Raw genomic sequence first — 18113 nt, forward strand, 5'->3', positions numbered from 1 at the left:
TCTCACTTGGTTGCCCAGACTGGAGTGCAGTGGCCGCTTCCGGCCACCGCAGCCTCGACCTGCTGGGCTCCAGCGATCCTTCCACCTCAGCCTTCCGAGTAGCCGGAATTACAGGCATGTGCTACCACGCCCGGCTGATTTTTTTATTTATAGTAGAGATGAGGTCTCACTGCCCAGGCGGGTCTTGAACCCGTGGGCTCAGGCAATCCACTCACCTCAGCCTCCCAAAGGCGGGGGATTACAGGCTGAGCCACCAAGCCCAGCTTAATGCTTTTAAATATATTTCTATCTTGTAAGTAACCTGTAGAATGCAGAGGTAACTACAGTGATACAACATAATAAAAACCTTCTAAATATTAACGATGTAAAAATAGTGGATAGTATACTATTATTATGCTAAATATAATGTGTAGTATTATATGCAGTATGTATAATAGTATATAGTATACTGTCTATATAGTAGGTAGTATATAATACCATATATTATAGAACATAATATACTATATACTATTATAGAGAGTATTTTATATATATGTTATAGGATATATTATATAATATTATATATTCTATATAATATACTATTTATTATATGATTTATAAAAGAGTATTATTATATATAATCTACTATAGATGCTGTATCATATGGTATATGTTATATGTCATATAGTATATAGTAATACATACCATAGATAATGCTATAACCTATATTATATACAGAATATATTGTATTATATATTCTTTTTTTTTTTTTTTTTTTGAGTTGGAGTCTCACTCTATCGCCCAGACTGGAGTGCAGTGGCTGCTCCCAGTCACCACAGCCTCGCCTGCTGGGCTCCAGCGATCCTTCTGCCTCAGCCTTCTGAGTAGCCGGAATTACTGGTGCGCGCTACCACACCCGGATGATTTTTTGATTTATTGTAGAGATGAGGTCTCACTGCCCAGGCGGGTTTCGAACCCGCGGGCTCAGGCAATCCTCTCACCTCAGCCTCCCAAAGGCACAGGATTACAGGCTGAGCCACCAAGCCCGGCTGTATTATATATTCTATATACTGCTATGCTCTTTATATATAATACTATATGGTATATGTTATTAATATAATAATATAGTTATTTATATTGTTAAGATTTAGAAGATTTATACTTATATTAATATATAGTAAATATATTATATATAATGTTATATACTAAAAATAGATAATATCAAATATAGTTTGGTAGACATTTATCAAACTAATACAAATTGGAGGGGGTTATTATGTGCTAACTTCTTTAACTTTTGTAGTATGGAGTTAGTGGATACATAGATGAATTAAGAAGAAAGGACTTAAGCATACTACCTAATATAATAAATGTTGGCCAGCAAATAACTAAAATCAGAAGCTATTCATTGTGGTTGACTTTGCATCATGAGTCTTGTGGGTAGAGGTGGAGGGGAAGGGAAACTTTATATATTTCACATTGTTTGCTTTTTTCCTCTCATACATACTTTACTTCTAGTTTTAAAAATAACTAAAATAAATACATAATTAAACATATATCATAGAAAACTATGCAGCAATTGAAAATAATGGTGTGGGCTGGGCTCGGTGGCTTAGCCTGTAATTCCAGCACTTCGGGAGGCCAAGGCAGGAGGATTGCCTGGGCCTGTGGGGTTGAGACCAGCTTGGACAACTTGCCAAGACTTCGTCTCTACAATAAATCAAAAATTAGCCAGGCGTGGTAGTGCGCACCTGCAGTTCTGGCTACTTGGGAGGCTGAGGCGGAAGTATCACCAGAGCCCAGCAGGTGGACACTGGGGTGGCCATGAGCATGCCACTGCACTCCAGCCTGGGCGACAGAGTAAGACTCTAACTCAAAAAAAAAAAAGAGAAAAGAATGATGGGCATCTATTTTTTGACCTGGAAAGCTATGGATCATATAACCTAGGTTCTGTAGCCTAGGTTAATATATGATTATCATATAAAACCTAAGTTTAAAACAGCAATTAGAACAATATTTAAAACATAATATTTAACTGTATTAAAATAAACACAAAACCACTAAGAAGCAGTTTCTGCCTTCAAGGAATTCCTGACTGCAGGCCCCTTTCTGTGTTCTCTGCCCTACGCCACCTGGCCTGTTCTGGGTCCTCTTCCCTCTTCCAGATCTTTGTAAAATGCACACCTCTTTTTTTGTTCGTTTGTTTGTTTTTTCAAAGACAGGGCCTTGTTCTGACATCCAGGTTGGGGTGCAGTGGCTTGATCATAGCTTACTGTAACCTTGAACTCCTGGCCTCAAGTGATCCTCCCACCTTAGTCTCCAGAGTAGCTAGGACAATAGGCATGCACCACTACACACCAGGCTAATTTTTAAAAATTAATATCTCAGGCAACCCTCTTGGGTCCCGTCCCACTGTGGGAGCTTTTCTATCTTCTCAATAAATTCTGCTTTCTAAAAAAAAAAAAAAAAAAATGTATATCTCTTTTCTTTTTTTGTGAGTTGGAGTCTCACTCTGTTGCCCAGACTAGAGTGCGGTGGCCACTCCCGGCTACCGCAGCCTCAACCTGCTGGGCTCCAGCGATCCTTCCACCTCAGCCTTCCAAGTAGCTGGAACTACAGGCACATTACCACACCCAGCTAATTTTTTGATTTATTGTAGAGATGAGGTCTTGCCAAGTTGCCCAGGTGGGTCTCGAACCCGCGGGCCCAGGCAATCCACTCATCTCAGCCTCCCAAGGTGCGAGATTACAGGCTGAGCCACTGAGCCCGGCTAATATCTCTTTTCAAATAGTAACTATACATTTTTTACTACAAGTAGTCAGTCCTAAGGCTGGTCTGGATGAAGCTGCACAAGACACAAACAACTTTCTACACAAATATTTGGTGGAGGGAAGCAGAGAGGGGAATGAAAATCTGAGGACTACAGGATGTCAGGCCTGAAAGACTCCTAAGAGAGCTCCTAGTTCTTCCTCATTCACAGAGAAAAGGGCCCAGAGAGGAGCAGTGACTGATAAAAGGTCACAAAGTTGACTTAGAGTCCAGAAGAGAGCTGGGCTTGTTAACAGCCAGAGTCAGGAAGAGGGCAGATGAGCTGAAGGCTGAACTGGAAGCACAATACCAAAGACAGCAGAGAATGCTATGGGAGAGTCGGGGGTGGGGATTGGGGGTTGGGAGATTGAGGGTTGGGGAGTCCATTCAGGAGCTGCTCAGAATGCAGATGGCTTGAATTTGAGGGGAAACTTGGTCAAATCAGACCAGATCGCCCTTCCTTAGTGTCTACAGTAGTCGGAAAGAAGCAGTTTTAATATGAGCAAGAGGAAGCTTTCGAGACTCCTAAGGAGGGACTTAGAAAGAAACTGGCATTTTCCGAGCATTTCTGATGCCCCAGACACTGCATGAGGTGCTTCTTTGTACATTATCTCATTGAATCCTCACAGAAGCCTCATGAGGCAAATATCACCACAGTTACAGAAAGACAGTGATAGTTAGAAAACTTAAATTATATAACTTGCCCCAGATCCCACAGTCAGCAAATGGCAGAGCTAGAATTGGAGTCTAGGTTGGTCTGATTCCAAAGCCTATATCCTCAAGGAATCAGAGGGCTCCAATAAATGTGTGTTAACTAACTGAGAAGAGGAAAAAATGCCTTTCCAAAATGGGGATACAATGAATGCTGTTCCTTTCCCAAACCCTAAGTATGGAATCAGCCCCTTTACCAAATCCATGAGTACCCAGGTACACTGGCTGGCTTTTGGAAACTAGCATTTATGTTTGCCCAACAGGACTTTGGAAATTCCCACCTCAGAGGACATCAGCAGTTGGGGCTCCCTATCGTCCCAGCTCAGAGCACTGATGGTGCCTCCTGAGGACATAGAAATCTATGGTGCTAGGCAAGGACCCAGCATGAGTGAGGGAGGAGGAGGAGTCCAGAATTCTTGGTTTCCAGGGTCACAGCCCATATCTGTCCTCGAGTAACCTCAAACACACAGTGCTTGTTCTTGCCATCCCTCACATGCTGGTCCTCAGCCTCCTCCTGTGTCTGTCTAGGTACCTCTGCCTCCACAGAGCCCCTGACTTCCGGGGGAGGCAGGCGGGCCCAGGAGAGTATGTATGTCAGCTAGGGTTTCTCGTTTACATGTGGAGATCATTAACGAGACTTATTTTTAAATTGTAATTGCAAAATGTAAATGCTCCCCAAACCGATGTGTAATTGCTACCCCCTCCACCCCAGCCCTTCCCCTCTGGTGGCAGCTTTGCAAGGAGAGAATTAGAAAATAAAAAGGGGGTGGATTATGTAAGCAAAACGATTTTAAAAAAAGAGAGCGAGAGAGCTAAGAATTTAAGTGAGACAGCTGGCAGTTTCTCTGATTGCCACACTTCCAGCATTAGCTGCAAAAATGGTCCTTGCCAGTTGTACCCATCCAAGCAATAGTGTCAACTGTATTTAGTCCCCAGAACAGACATACTGTCACTCACTTGGCAAGACAGTTCAGTGGTCAATGTGTGTGTGTGTGTGTGTGTGTGTGTGTGTGTGTGTGAGAGGAGTGAGGGGGCGAAGTTCAGGGGTGATAGCTGAAATTGCCTCTATGTTATCCATGGAAGCCTTTCATCCTACAGAAAGACACAATCCAGAGCGTGAGTCGGCAGTCAGTCAACCCATTTCCCCAAATTCCACCATGCCGGTAATGGCAGAGGCATCTCCATTCTTCCAGGCAGAGGTTGGCCTGCTTGGACTCTAGCATCTGCAGCCACAGCCTGGAGATAAATAGAACTCTACTGGGGACTTCAAAGGAAGAGGCTCTATTTTATTTTCAGCCCCAGAGAAAGTCACTGGACTTGAGCAACAACACACCCCATACTTCACACTAGTTCACCAGATATAAAACCCTTATCCCTTTTTGTACCTTCCCCTCATCTTCTTCACGTCCTCCTCACAGCCACTGACCACAGTGAACTCCCTTCAACATCACTGTGCACACAGGCTCCAAATGTTGTTGAAAAGACTGTCAACCTGTCCCCCAAATGGGCATTGCCCAACCTACACCAAGTGAGGACTTAAACCCTTGTGGATGCTCTTCCCTCTGCTTCCACCCCAAGGAGCAGCAGCAGTCTCTCCTATGCTGCCCACCCCTCAATGCACCTAAAACACAGAGCTCTCCAGACAGGATAATTGTTGCTGCTACTCTGTCCTTCCCAGGCATGAGGTCCTCTGTGAATACATTACTGCTTGGGGAGCTGGGCCCAGGGGGGAACATTGAGGTTGTCTCCTTCTCTTTCCCTCTCTCCAAGGAAACCAGGTCTTGTGAAAAATTTGGCAGTGATTACTGCTCCCAAAATGAATCCTGATGAATTATAAGGTCATGGTGGCCCTAAGACGTCAGGGAAACTTACAAAGTCCTGGGCCGGGTCCTTTGGAGTTGGGGCCCAATCTCACCATAACAGATCCAGCCCTTATCATGGCATACTGGAAAGAAAAAAGGGTTGTTTTGGATAACTGGATTTCTAAATCCCTGCCTATATTGATACTTATGTCTGTGAGATCATGAAGTTACTTAAGGGATTAAAAAAACTCTATCTGATAAGAGGATTAAATGAGATTCTCTATTCAAAATGCTTTATACATTCTAAAGACCTAGTTCTCAGAGTTCATCAGAAACACCTGGGATGCAGTTTCCCCAGTGTTCATCAAAAACACTTGGGGTACAGATTCCTGGATCTTAACACTGACTCACAAAATCAGAATCTCTGGCTGTGGGGTCCAGGAACAGCATTTTCAACAACCCTTTCCCCTCAGGTCATCCTTAGGTGATAATGGTTGCCCCAGAGATGCACAAATGCCATCATCATCATGGGTGCAAGCAATGCCCCATCCATCTGTATCAACAAACATTTATTATTCCCAGAACACATAGAAAAAAAGAGAGGTATAGAGGGATAAGGCCAGCCCTCATCCTCAAGGAGCTAAGGAGGTAACATAAAGTCATGAAAAAATAACACGTTTTGCTTTCCAAGGTTGTATATGCTAAGGGTCAGCTCATGTTCTGAGCTGGTTCTAGAGGCTTTCAGAAAAAAAGATAATCTGCCTGGGGGATTTAACTATGTGTTAGAGGACAAAAAAGCATTTCTTACTATTCGGTGATCCCCGTGGCCTTTGGGATGGTCCTCAGGAGACTCACTCCCCTCTTCTCACTTCCCGTTGGGCCAGAAATTCTTCCTGTCAGCTAGAGTCAAAGCACCTGCAAATAAGGGCAGAGCAGCTCTCAGCACAGAAGGCAAGAGGCAGGGGCAATCAGAGAAGAGGGGACTCCTGGGCTCTGTTCACCCCTTTCCTGCCCAGGGTATTTTCCATTCTTTAAGGGATAGATTCTATTTCCTCTGCAGATGTTTCTACCATATTTACCATTCAACACTCTCTAAATATGGTTGCTGAGGTCCCCCGAGCCACTTTAGGGCCCAAACCCTAAAATTGAAAGCACCCTGCTGTTGCCTGTCTGATTTCCTGACACCAAGAGTCAGGTGCGACCCTCTCCCCTATGTGTAGGCAGGTGTCTGTGAATGATTTCTGGGCACTGGAACTCCATAGCTGACATCTTGTCTTAAGATCATAGGCGAACTCAGAGAAAGGGGTGGCAATGATAACTTTTCCAGGTATGTGGAGAAGTTTCTGATCCACATAATGGTAGGCTTTGGCTGGAGGTCTGGAGAGGCACTGATGGGGTGATCATGGGTAACAGGGAGGGAGAGTCAGGAGGGAAATGGACCAAAAGCAGCAATTAGTAGCGAAGGACAACCTCTGGTCTAAGGGTGACTTTGGCTGCACGACTTATTTATTTATTTTTGGATTAATGTGAATTAATTGTGTTGCTCAATATTTGAAATGGACCATGGTGTCAGCAAATGGAGATGGGGTGGTCAGCACTGCCATAAGCTCTGGCCCAACAGTTCTGGATGAGTTGCTAATTTGACCCCGGGGAGGCTGCTCTTGGAGCCAGGATGGCAGGGTCACGGGGAGCAGAGGGCCGCTCTGAGGCCTAGGCAGCATGGGGGGCACTTCCAAGGCACTTCCAAGGCAGCATTGGGAGGCACCTCCAACCACAGCCCTGCACCGGAGGTAAATGCATCTTTAACATTAACAGTTCCTTCCTAGTTAACACCATCTTAGTCTCCCTGTAAAAACACATTTGCACCTCAGTAAAGAATGTAATTAACTAGTGACATGACAACAGGAGGAGCTAAAGAGTGGCCCAGGCTAGAAGCTGAGGAGGGAAAATGGAAATTTAGACATTTGCCTGAACAAGACTCCAGGATATGTGTGTGTGTGTGTGTGTGTGTGTGTGTGTGTGTGTGTGTGTGTGTGTGTGTGTGTGTGCATGTGCAGGCACAGGCCCTGCTGGGAGATAAGAGTGGCAGAGAGATAGTGTCCAGGATCCTAAGGGAGGTTTAAATTCCCAGTTGTAGGGCAGAAGAAGCTGGGTGCACTAGGGGAATAGAACTGGCTGAGAGAAACTCCAAGAGGAGGCAGGGTGGTTCATGAATTTCCACTCACAAAAGCCCCCGTCCTTTCTTCACACCTTAGACTCCTCTCAAGAGGAAATAAGGATATTGAGACAGTCAAAGCAGCAAGAGTCTCAGGCTTTTCTGGCCAGTGCCTGCCCTGGGGCATCACTTGGAGGAGCCCAAGAAATCGGGACCAACCGGGAGGGTATTGTCCTCGTTGTTGTGAGCATGACATTACTCCTGTCTCACTCCCTGCATGCTATTCCTTCTCCATGTGATCTTGTCTGTGAACTCCGTAATAACAAACTTGGGAGACATGTCTGATTCATCCCCTCTCCAAGCCTCACCTAATTTTCTCTCTTCCATCACTGCCTCACTTCTCATCCCTTTCCAGCCAGGGCCAAAGAACATCTTCCCTCCTTGCCTCTCCCAGTGGCACAACCTATAGAGGGCCCTTCTTCTTGGCCATGCTGGCCACAGTCCCTCCTTATCCTCACCATCAGCTCCCAGAGCATCCCTATACCACTGCTTATAGATTGAGCTTCCCGGACAGGTGATCATTCATATTCCTCCAGAACCTAGTTCATGCCAGGCACTGCCGACACAGCCATGAGTGCCTCACTGCCCTTGATGGGCTAACCTCTGTGTCACCACCTACTCCAGAATTTTAAATGATGCCTGGCTCAGAGGAGGCATTCAACAAACATCTGTTGATTACATTATGCCAAGTACAGCCTTCAGGGTACCCACAGTTGGCCTCTGACTGTCTTTCTAGACTCTTCCACCCTGCATCAGAGACTTTCCACCCTCGATTCACACACCACACTTTCCATTCTCCAAACCTGTCTCACAATTTCCCACTTCCCTCAATGCCTTGGTTCTATCTGAGAAGACCTGACCATTCCTCAATGTTCACCCAAACATTCTGGCTGCTTCCCTTTACAGCCAGAAGTAATTCATCTCTGTCCTTCCAAGTAACACGCTGTTTGTCATTCTCTGAAAGTTCTTGTCACATTCTATCTCATGTTAGGATTAGCTCAGCTATCTTTCATCTCCTTCCAAACTGTAAGCTCCTCGTGGGCAGAAATCCTATCTTAAATCCATATAATTTTTCAGTTTACAGAATACTTTCATGTGTAATATTTTCTTTAACTCTTAAGGCAAACTTTAGAAGTAGGCATTTTAATATAATAATTTTATTACCTTTAACAAATAAAAAATGCTTCTTATAGAAAATAGGCAAATAAGTGGAAAAAAGTTAACTGTAATCCTACAATACAAAGATAAACCACAGTTGATATCTGGAATAAAATGCTTATTTCTTAAAAGCAGTATCATACTATATGGACTGTTAAGTAAACAGTCCTTTATATTTAACAACATATCATAAATACCTTTGCATGTATGGGAAATATGTATCATAATTTTAATGGCTGCCGGGCTCGGTGGCTCAGCCTGTAATCCCGTGCCTTTGGGAGGCTGAGGTGAGTGAACTGCCTGAGCCCGCGGGTTTGAGACCCACCTGGGCAACTTGATGAGACCTCATCTCTACAATAAATCAAAAATTAGCAGGGTGTGGTAGCGCACGTCTGTAGTTCCAGCTACTTGGAAGGCTGAGGCGGAAGGATCGCCGGAGCCCAGCAGGTCGAGGCTGTGGTGGCCGGGAGTGTGCCACTGCACTCCAGTCTGGGAGACAGAGTGAGACTCCAACTCAAAAAAAAACCCCAAAACTTTAATGGCTAGATGGCATTCCATTTATGGATGTACTATAATTACTCAGATACCTTTTTAACATTTGTTGTTTAGGTTATTTCCAGATTTTGCTATTACAAGCAAATAATGACAATTCTTGTAGTGAACTTTTGCTCCAGACTTTATTGTTTTCTTAGGATAGGCTTCTATATGTGGAATTGTTGAGTCTGAAGGTATGTTCATGTTAAAGAATTTTTACAAGTTACTTGCAGGAAGGTCACACCCATTTACATCCTTTCTGCATCATTTAAGAGACGCCTTTTCCTTTGCCAGGTAGTTGTTTTTATTTTATAGACATGGATGATGAGGCTTAGCAAAGTCAAGCACAAGACTTGCCTAAGAAAACAGCCAGCAAGTGTTGTGTCTTCTGACTCCAGACATTTTGTTCTTCCAAGTGCTTCGTTTCTTTTTGCTCTTGTATTTCTTACCAGTCCAAAGACTGTGCTTGCTGTAGTGAGTGCTAAATCAACACTGGACTCCCTGAAGGCAAAGGCAGAGGTGGGTTGGGGCACCCTGGGAGCTTTACTACCATCAGCCTCCCCCACCTTGTTTTCCAGGTGTCTAAGGCTGATTTGGCAGATGAGAGATCTGCTCTTGGGTAGCTTTTTACTACTCCCTCCTCCCCTCTTCTGGGCAGGTGCAAGTTGCTTCAATTTAGCTCCCATGTATGAAGAATCTACCATGTGCTGAAGGATGAATCACCCTCTCTCTCTCTCTCTCTCTCTCTCTCTCTCTCTCTCTCTCTCGTCCCTGCCCCCTTGTCTTCGAGGTGCTCACAATCTAGTGAAGAAGATAGAAGGTAAAGAAATAATGTATATGATGCTGCTTCTGACTGTCAGCCTCAGGGTCCCCTCCTCTGTCAAAGCCCACAGGGGCAGGAAAGGTTGGGGGGCTGAAAGGGGAGGAAGCCCTGCCCAGCTGGTGTGTCCTTCAGCCTCTGCCTCTTTCTCATTTTGTCCTTCCTGGCACTGAGGGGCCAGCTCCCTCTGCTGTCTTCCCACAGCCAAGTGCTCCTTGTTTTTCTGCTCTAGCTGAGCCTCTGCCACCCCCATCCCAAGACGGCTTCGAGGAGCTGGGACTCCTCAGAGAGAAATCACATCGGTATTAGGGAAGAGAAGCCAACCCTGCTCCCCACTCAGGGATTAATAAAACACACATTTGAGAGAGGAAGGACGATCAGAGGTGACGCCAGCATGCCCCCACACAGGGCACCGCTTCAGGGTACAATATACATGTTTCTCCTTTCCCAGAACAGACAACTACCTAGTTCTACTTGTTTCCCAACAGCCTGGAGAAAGCTTCAAGGCAGAAATACAGCTGTAATCTCCTTTCTATCACTGCCAGCTATTCCGCTGAGTATAAGAGGGGCCACTCACATGACAGAAAGCAGAACTGGCAGGGAGGAGGAAACCCCTGATGGCCATGGCTGTCCTCCCAGCCTGCCTCTACGAACTGCCTACCCTCCACACTCAAACCGCATGCACCTTTCTGGATGGTGAGCAGAGAAACTCTGCCACCATCCCTCATGTTGTCATACAGAGTCCTTCTCCTTTGAAAGGCTGACAGACAGCCTGGCAGGCAGGACTGGTCATGGAGGCAGACAGAAAGACAGAGGGAGATGAGCAGATGAGAAAACATGGGCCTATGTGACCTGAGGGCCCAGAAGTTTCAGGGGACAAGGAAGGAAGCAAGAACTTCAGACTGAAGATAAAATTCCTTTGTCCCTACAACCTCCCCAAGAAATGGAGCAACTTCACTCCCAGCACTTTAGCTTCCATCAGGCCCCTCTGCCTATCCAGGTTCATTCTACCTGGATCCCCTCTGACAGGGACCCCTACAGACCAACTCTGCATGTTTTGCAAACTTGCGAACTTAGGCTTTTTTGCAGATTAGTAGGCCAGTGGCGAAGACTGAGCCTTTGGTATCTCTGGTCAGAGACCTAAGCCAAAAGCCTGTCCCCTGTCCACTCTGGGGAAGCTGCCTCACTGTGGTATCTATCCCAGGAGCAAAAACCACCAAGGTCTTTGTCCTGTTTGACCCAAGAGCTCCAGGTTCTCCAGGTCTCACTCTGGAGCCCAGCCAAGAGCCTTTTCTTCAGTAGCTGCAGTGATGGAAGTGTGGTTTGCCCACAAGGACCCTCTAGCAATTCCCCAGCAGTGGACATTTGTGAGTCTTCAGGCTTCTCTCACTTCCCTGCCAGTTGAGCAGGCTAAGGAGGCATGGCAGGTCTTACCAGCTCTGCCACAAGTTTGTTTTGTGATGTTGGATGAAATCCATCGCAAGTTTGAAGTTTCATCAACATTGATCTTCATCAATGTGCCATTTGTAAACACAAGGATGGACCTGACAGTGTGACATTCTCTGAGCCCATTCTCTGACAACTCTTGATCAGTTGTTCAACTCAATTGTCATCCCAGAGAAAGCCTCGAATTTCATGAAAGCAACAAAGTTGGTCTCAAAGAGACTAGAATCCAAGCCTCTAGGAACAGAGGGGCTCTTTGGAAGCTAAAGTATTTACGGACTTATTTATGCTACTTGTCCCCTGTTCAAAAGTCAAGGTGTAAGAAGACAAAATTCAGATTTCCTAGCCTCCGTTCTTGTCCTTCACCATTAGCCTGACCCTACCTCTCCTACCTAATCCACAGCTACTTTCAAATTGGAACCTGTTCTCCAACGAGGCTAGGTTGCTACGATCTCACAACTAAGCACACACCACGTCTGAGCTCTCTGGCCCTCCTCATGCAGGTCACCAGGCTCCCCTTTCCTCTCTATTGTCCAGGTCCAAACCAACCTATAAAGAGCAGCTCAAATCCTACCATTTGGCAGCTGAATGAAAGCCGCCTCATGTACCCGCCCCTTCCCATGACTGGCTCTTAATCTAACTCTATTTTGTGAACCTCTGCTTTTTGTGTTGATCTAAATCTCTTCAATGGCATCATAAACTTTTGTGGGCAAGACTTCTGTCTTATATTTTGCTTATTCTTTCCATACATACCTAGGTTAGTACTGTGCCCATGAAGACAACCCAAAGTGTTGTTCTTGTCACATGAAGGAGTTGCTACTAGAAAATATTAAATCAGACTGACATCAAATCAGTTCAGTTGCGTTTACCTATTTAATTATTATTATTCATTGTAGAAGGCATTATAATTCTCCATATATCAACCTGTCCCTGAATTGAGAGGTTTTGATTAAACTGTGTAATATTTTTCTATGCTTCCTGCACAAATATTAAGTGAATATGGAGAAATATACAATGGAGTGGATGATTTTGAAGTCAGACAAATGAATTCAAATCCTAGTTTTCCCTCTTCCCAGCTGTGTGATCTGTATAAGTCTCAGTTTTCCTATTTCTGTAAAGTGGGAACAATGATACCTAACTCACAGGATGTTTCTTAGGATTTTATGGCATTACATCAAACACAGGAAGTACTTAGCAGATTGTAGAGGGCTCAGCAATGACATAAACTAAACCTTTAATAAATAGTGACTATTGTCATTAATGATAATGATAGCATAATAGCTTGTTTAGATCTAATTTAGCACAGTTTTACTCATCCTTCAAGGTTCAGCTCTGTAAGGCTTTCTCTCAAGGCCAGCCTTTCTTTTTTTTTGAGTTGGAGTCTCACTCTGTCGCCCAGACTGGAGTGCAGTGGCCGCTTTCGGCCAGCGCAGCCTCGACCTGCTGGGCTCCGGCGATCCTTCCGCCTCAGCCTTCCAAGTAGCCGGAATTACAGGCATGCGCTACCACACCCGGCTGATTTTTTGATTTATTCTAGAGTTGAGGTCTCGCTGCCCAGGCGGGCCTTGAACCTGCGGGCTCAGGCAATCCACTCACCTCAGCCTCCCAAAGGCACGGGATTACGGGCTGAGCCACCGAGCCTGGCTAAGGCCATCCTTTCCATACAGGGTTAGTCATTCCCTCCTTTCTGCTCCCCTAATAACTGGAACCATATCTGTAATATACAGTACCAAGTTCTTAACCATGAACTCCAGGCTACATCACTGCATTATTAACTGTTCCTATATAAGTCCCTCCCACTAAGCTCTGAGTAGGGACTCCGCAGTCCTCATCTTGTGCTTCCAGCTATGGTCTAGCATCAGGATCAATGTGTGTTTAGTAAATGAAGGAAAGAATGGAGGAGCAGAAAGGCCAAAAGTAGTCAAGAGACCTGGGAAGATTCGACCAGACACAGATTTTCCATCAGAGAAATGTGTCTGGGAGAGAGACTGGTGATTGGGAATCATGGAAAGCAAATGTCCACTTCCACTCAACTAAGACCAGCTCACGACTTGAGAGAAGTCCCTTAACTTGTCCAGCAGGATTTTCTTTCTTGGGGAAACCTTCAGCCCCATGAGAAGACTTCAACCTTGAAAATCTCTGCAAGGCTCTGCCTGTCTTTCCCTCTCCTTACTGAGCTGGGTTCAATCCCATCCTCACACCCTTCCCTCTCATTGCTTTCCCCCGTGGTCAGAGCCTCCAGCATCCAAGCCCCTGCTGCCTCCCCCAGCCAGGCTGCTTAATGAGCCTGGGTTCTTAGACAACCTTCCCAGCACCAAAAGCTCTCTCCAGAAGCAGCCAAAGGTAAGGTTGTACACCTTGGCACAACCTAACCGTTTGTTTTTCCCCCAGCCACCAGGTGGAGTGACCTACATCTTCCTCTTCTCCATCTCCACTGTCACACCTCAGCTCAGCAACAGCTTCCTGATGAATCTCTCTCTGGTCTGCTCCATCCTCCACAAGCTATCACAAGGACTGTTCTAGCAGTGTAGAGCCTCTTATGTTCAGTTCTCTGCATACTCATCCCACCAAATTATGATGGTCTCTGTCTACCCCACTAGATTATCCCAACTGGACTCTCAAGCCCATAAGAGCTCCCTAGATTCTAATATGTATCTTTTTTTTTTTTTTTTTTGAGTTGGAGTCTCACTCTGTTGCCCAGACTGGAGTGCAGTGGCATGCTCCCGGCCACCGCAGCCTCAACCTGTTGGGCTCCGGTGATCCTTCTGCCTTGGCCTTCCAAGTAGCAGGAACTACAGGTGCGCGCTACCACGCCCGGCTAATTTTTTAATTTATTGTAGAGATGAAGTCTCGTGAAGTTGCCCAGGTAGGTCTTGAACCCGTGGGCTCAGGCAATTTACTCACCTTGGCCTCCCAAAACGCGGGATTACAGGCTGAGCCACCGAGCCCGGCCCTAATATGTATTTTGTACACATTAGGTGTTTAACAACTATTTGTTGAATGGAAGAGTAAACATGTGGAGTGTATAACAAACCATATGCTGATCTTCGTTACAAAGAACTATGTTATACAATTTATTATTTAAACCTTGCAACAATCCTATAAAGTAGGTGTTAATAGTCCCATTTTAAAAAAAGGAAAACTGAGGTTAGAAAAGTTAAGTGACTTGCTCAAAGACACAAAGCTAGTTAAGGGGTGAAGTGAAAGAGTGACGTCCAGGGGTGATTGTGGACTCCTTGGCTCAGCTCCTTGGCACCTGCCCACCTGCCCATCTGCCTACATGCCCACCTGCCCAGCTAGCCAGGGAAGAGATGTAAAGAGGCTGAGCTGCTTCTGTTATGCCTCTCTTGGGAAATAAACAAGAGGAATTCTTCTTCTCATCATTTGGTGAGTCGGTGACATTTCATTTGACAAAGAATCTAGGAAAAGCCTCTCCTGGGACTAGTTTTGGGACCGGGCTCTGATAATATTGCTTTATTGAAAAGGGATGCTAGGAACTGAGCTCTGGATAGCCTTTTACATGAAGTAATTTATGCAGGAAATGAGAAATATATATTTTTTCAAAGAAATACACATTGATCTACACATAGTCATAAAGACAGTCGTGAAAATACAGACACACACACACATACACGCATGCATATGTGCACGTGGATAATCCCAGGAACGCTGTCACAGACACACAAAGGTACAGATTCTGGCTCACAGTCACAGCCACACACAGTAAGCAGCCAAAAGATTCCAAGATACAGATGGATACAGAGCCCTATGGACACACCCACTTGTAAAGCAGTCGGATGGCTCTGACTTCCATGCCTTCCAGGAGAAATTGCGATTTCCCCCACACATGTATATTTCAGTCCTTAAGGGTCGCAGAGAAATGACATTGGAGAGATTAATCTCTTTGCACCTTCCCACCCTTCTCAGGGCCCTGCTCCCTCCTGTGGTGACCACACCGCATGTGGGGATGGTGCCAATCTGATGACCTGCTGCCCAGGGCACAGCTTCCACTTAGGGAAGATTTACACCTTGTGCCTCACAGAGGTTTTGGTCGTAACCGGCTCCTGGAGGACAGCAAACGAAGGATAACAAGGAAAGGAAATGAAATGTCTGTAAAATTCTCATTCAGATGCCGCTGAGAAATGAATCTCAGAAATGGAAGGGGTGGTAAAGGATTTTTATTCAAAATGCCCTCCTTCCTAGGTGTTTGTGAAGGGTTGGGATTTGCAAGGATATCTGAAAGTCAGGAATTCCCTTCCAGCCATGGTGATTTTGACCTGGGCTCCCTGTCCTGACAGACTTTGGCACCTGACAAACAGAGGCTATAAACTGCACTGGGAGCCAAGACACCTGAATTCTACCCATAACTCTCCGGTATTAGCACATTGCCATTCTGGGTCTCAGTTTCTCCATTTGTAAAATGAGGTTAGAGCCGGGCTCAGTGGCTCAGCCTGTAATACCGCGCTTTGGGAGGCTGAGGTGAGTGGATTGCCTGAGCCCGCAGGTTCAAGACCCGCCTCGGCAACTTGGCGAGACCTCATCTCTACAATAATTAAAAAAAAATAAATAAATAACCAGGCGTGGTAGCGCACACCTGTAGTTCCAGCTACTTGGAAGGCTGAAGCGGAAGGATCGCCAGAGCCCAGCAGGTCGAGGCTGGGAGCGGCCACTGCACTCCGGTCTGGGCGACAGAGTGAGACTCCAACTCAAAAAAAAAAAAAAATGAGGTTAGAACCAAGTGACTATTTCCACCATGGTCTGTCTCTTCCACTTGCTCTGCCATGGCCTAGTGTTAATGAGACTTTATATTCCTCTGTTATCTGCAAGATGAGTTATACATCTCAAAGCATGTCCAAACACATGCATTAGCTTTGTGTTTACATTTCACAGTAGCTTTGTGAGGTTGATAGTGCTGTAATTAATATACCCGTTTTACAGACAGAATAATAAAAACTGAGACTTATCTTGGCTAAAGTCACAAAAAGAATCAGTATTGGAAATTACATGGAATTCATATCTTCCCCTGGTCATCATCTCTATTTAAAGAAAACAAACAAACAAAAAACTATACAACCCACCTTGAAAATGCTATAGCTTGCTCTGAAAATCATATATTTTTTATTGACTAGGTCAGACTTGGTAAATAACAAATTTAATTTCAAAGCTTCGCTAGTTTTTTCACATGGCTTAGGGCAGAAGTCCAGGACAGATGTACCTTTCCTTTAAGAAAAAGACATAACCTGCTTTTGACTATTAAGGAAACGCCTGGCCTGGGAGGGAAAAGACGAAATAAAAGGGACCCGAATAAATTGTTATTCACTCTTTCAACAAATGTTTATTGAGTACCTGCTATGTGCCAGAAATTGCTCACAACTGTGAACAAAAGTGATGAAAGTCCCAGCACTCATGGATGCTTGCATTCAGATTGCGGGTAGAGGTGGGAGTGGTGGAGAAACAATAATAACATGCATAAATAAAATATACAAAGTGTCAGATAATGATAAAGACAAAGACAAAAAGGTAAATGAAGGGGAGTGGAGTGTTAGGAACTTAAATATCCCCCACTAACTTCCCAGGGAAAATGTTCTAGGATCTTGAAGTTGGGGGAGCACAAATCTCAAAGCAGAAAGAGGAGGACAGAAGGTGTTGACTGGGAAAACAGGCCCCAGAAGAAAAAGCAGCAGGTAAGACTGCACAGGAGAAATCCAGCAGCAGAAATTCCTTCTACTAGGGACCGGAGGGAAACTTTAAGAAATGATCAGGCACGTGGAGTTTTACTTGTCTCTACTCCATACCACGCCTCCCTCTGGCATCTCCTCGGGGCTAGGACCAGGGTGAGGTGAGAGAGGTACTTGCCTCAAGCACAAAGCTTAAGGGGCACCAAAAACCTTAGGAATGGATTTAATAACACGATCAGTAACAGTGCCCTTTCCAAGCCATACTGGAGCCCGAGGCAAAAGGCAAAATCAGTAACAGTGACCCTGTCTTCATTTAAAATGTTGATATGTTGCTGATCATAGATTTTTGCCAATAATTTTGATTTTAAAAAGATATATTACAAAATATTATTTCCCTTGATTACTGAGTTTTGGGGTGTCCCCTTAAGCTTTGTGCCCGAGGTGAGAGAGTCCCAGCAGACTGCTCCATTGCCAGTTAACATGCACATGTGCAACAGCTTTGTGCAGGGAACAGAAGAGAAGGAGCCAGTCCATGACCAGGGGAAGCTGTGCGCGAGAAAAAGAAGGAGCAGGACTTCTTCCAGGAGCAAGTCCTTGAGGTAATATGTGAATCTAAACATCCTTCTTCTGTTGGACTCTTGGAAGATTATCTTTCTGCAGTGTAGGAGGGCATCTCAAGTTCATCTATTGGGATATTCCATGGAAAGGTGACTGGAACACTGGAGGGTTTGGGGGACATGTGGGTGACAGAGGATGGCTAGCTGTTCCCTCTTCCAGCTCTGCAATCAAGCATCCACTGTGATAATTAACCTGTGAAGGCACCAGAGTCCATAGGGAGCTCTGGGGGAGTAACTGCTGGTGGATCCTGTCAGGATTACACCCCCCTTACTTGCTCCTGGGCAAAGTGGAGAGAGGAAGATGGTCATTAATTGCATTCATTCCACACATTGTCTTTGTATCTACCT

General features: G+C 45.2%; 1 protein-coding gene across 5 annotated transcripts in view; it reads right to left on the minus strand.

Moving 5' to 3' along the window:
• Positions 1–18113, minus strand: part of PKNOX2 (PBX/knotted 1 homeobox 2) — a 214059-nt gene that overhangs the window by 102920 nt on the left and 93026 nt on the right. For 3 of the 5 annotated variants that reach the window (XM_008064251.2, XM_008064252.1, XM_008064253.1), the window contains exon 2: positions 6109–6215. The gene's annotated coding sequence lies outside the window, so the exon portion shown is untranslated. Of the gene's footprint in view, positions 1–5370; positions 5444–6108; positions 6429–18113 lie in introns of those variants that run through there. The other 2 variants (XM_021715647.1, XM_021715648.1) reach the window with 2 other exon arrangements.

Source organism: Carlito syrichta, unplaced genomic scaffold (assembly GCF_000164805.1).
Source record: "Carlito syrichta isolate Samal-C Ts95f unplaced genomic scaffold, Tarsius_syrichta-2.0.1 Scaffold307242, whole genome shotgun sequence".
NCBI classification, from domain to species: Eukaryota; Metazoa; Chordata; class Mammalia; order Primates; family Tarsiidae; genus Carlito; species Carlito syrichta.